Below are 2,618 nucleotides of genomic sequence, written 5' to 3'. Positions count from 1 at the left end.
CATTCTTGTTGAAAAGTAGAAAATGTTCTTGCTGTCTTTTCTTGATTAAGCAAGCGACTCCGAGGGGTTGGGTACAAAATGGAAATCATTTGTGTCTTCCTATGTGATATTTCACCATGTGTAGATGCTACTGTATCTCTTAGTAGAAACATTAACATTTGACTCCCTGATGTACATATTTTGGTGCGGTTGCTTGTAGATCGGCATTCAAAGTACTTTACGTGAAGTCCAATTAATAATTAGTGTGGGTTATTGTTTGTGTTATTTGATACCGGTGCCAAATCGGTACATTTAAATCGGTGCCGGTGCTTAAACATTGGCGGAAAAAAGGAAAAAAAACAATGCCTTTGTATTTTTTTGGAACTGTGTAATTCAAATATTTCAATAATATAAATTAACTGATACATAAGTATGTAAGTCATAACTTTACAAATTTGAAATAAAATTCACAGCAACATCAGCAGCAGTACAAAACAGGGGAATGTGTTGGACCTGCTTGCGTTGTAATTTGCTGTTCATGAATGCACCATTATCCGCCATGACTAGTAGATAATGGGAAAGTTTTGTGTTGTTCCTGTGGATGTGGACCAATGTAGAAACGTGTATTTGGCAGAATTGAACATTGCTGTCTAAAAAGATTTCCTAGGAGCCATAGTTAACAAGCGTAAACATAGGGAAGCAGAGCTGTGGGGCGGGCAGTCCTACAGCGTATCTGGCCTGCAGCGTATGCCCATACGTCACAAGCAGCCGGTGCGTTCAGAGTCATTCTAAAATTCTTTCATGGCTCACTCCCAAATGTGCAAACTTCATTATCTGAAACTTTGGCAACACGAGAACAACATTTATAGGTTAGGACTTTGGCGTCAAAATAGGTACCTTCCATTGATGTCCATTGTTGGCTAGCTCAAACTAACTTGTTTTCTCTTGCTAGAATGCACAGAGAAGGCAAATAAATATGTGTTCATGTTTCATATACGGACTGTGATTGACGGGCAAAATCCCCCCAAAAGTGCGGTTTTCCTTTAAGGTAGCCATGGTTGTGCGAGTCAGAGATTGATGATGCAAATCTAGACGGCCTGGAAAACAATTACAGTAAACCTTGGATATATCGGATTCAATTGTTCCCACTGGTTTTGTCCGATATAAGCGAAATCCGTTATATGCGTATACCGGAAAATGTCCGTTTTACGCATATATCGGATTTATATCCGGTATATGCGTAAATCGGATTTTATCCGTTATAAAAAGGCACTTCCTTGACTATGTTTCCAATGTACCTGGACGCGCAGGCAACGCTGCAAACGCTGCAAATGACGTCGTATAGCGGCCTGTCACGATTCGGCGAATCGGAGCGCCACGATGCGGCCATCCGATATATGCGAGGGAAATTTCATGGAAATGCATTGGAACGGGACTGGAGATTTTGTCCGAAATAGGCGAAATCCGTTATAAAAAATCTGATATATGCAATGAATTTTTATTGGAAATGCATTACAGAAAAATCGGTTCTTTTTTATCTGTCCGTTGTGAGCGAATTTCCGATATATCCGAGTCCGATATATCCGAGGTTTACTGTACAAATGCAACAATCTTTTTACTTTACAAACTCTTACAACAAAATCCACATTGTAAGAAATCTCTTAATACATTCCATAAAGTCACATGTTTGACTTGAGCAAGGTCCAAGCGACAGAGATTTATACAAATCCAAATATTTCTGCAAAGACTTGCTCGATGTCTGCAATCTCAAAATGCATGCTTCTTGACAACAGTGACAAAGGCCTCAAATGCGAAGGACAACCTTGACTTAAAATAGAGCAAACCTTAGAACACTCTGCCCTTCAGTCGCAGTCGTAATCCCATTGACACATAACTCCAATTGAAGAACCTCTAATAATGACAAGGTGTTTGGAAAGATTCAGAGCCGAGACACGCAATAACTTTTTACAATGTACAATGAAAGATGTTGGAATAAATTTACAAAATATGCACATTTCAGCCTTCCAATGTAGTCAAAACACTCCAAATGAATGTCTTGTAATTTATCACAGAGGCTTGGTCAGAAAGGCTCTTTGAGAATGATGCCTCTGCTCTGGGAGGTGATGATAGCAAGAGAGAAACTCCCCTGGGTTGGAGGTTGCTTTGCTCAACTGTTTGTTGCATTATCTATAGTTGTCTGCTGAGGTAGCATAGCAATTTGTCAACGTCAAGTGTGGCTACTAACCCTCCTATCATGGAGAACCAACTACAGCATTTCAGACGGTATAGAAACTGTTGAGGTGGCTTTTGTTGTTGGCAATCATACAATTTAATTAGCCGCAACATTTTTGTTGGTACTTGTTTGGTCCAAATTCTGATTTTTTTTATATTTTATATTCAATAGGAATTTCTATACATTTCCTTGAGAAATGATTAAGATTTTTCATTCATTCATTCATTTTCTACCGCTTATCCTCACAAGGGTCGCGGGCGTGATGGAGCCTATCCCAGCTGTCTTCGAGCGAGAGGTGAGGTACACCCTGGACTGATCGCCAGCCAGCCAATCACAGGGCACATATAGACAAACAACCATTCACACTCACATTCATACCTATGGACAATTTGGAGTCGCTAATTAA

This window comes from Doryrhamphus excisus, chromosome 1 (assembly GCF_030265055.1).
Source record: "Doryrhamphus excisus isolate RoL2022-K1 chromosome 1, RoL_Dexc_1.0, whole genome shotgun sequence".
Taxonomy (NCBI): domain Eukaryota; kingdom Metazoa; phylum Chordata; class Actinopteri; order Syngnathiformes; family Syngnathidae; genus Doryrhamphus; species Doryrhamphus excisus.
The sequence above is the reverse complement of the archived record's forward strand: the minus strand, read 5'-3'. Positions refer to the sequence as shown.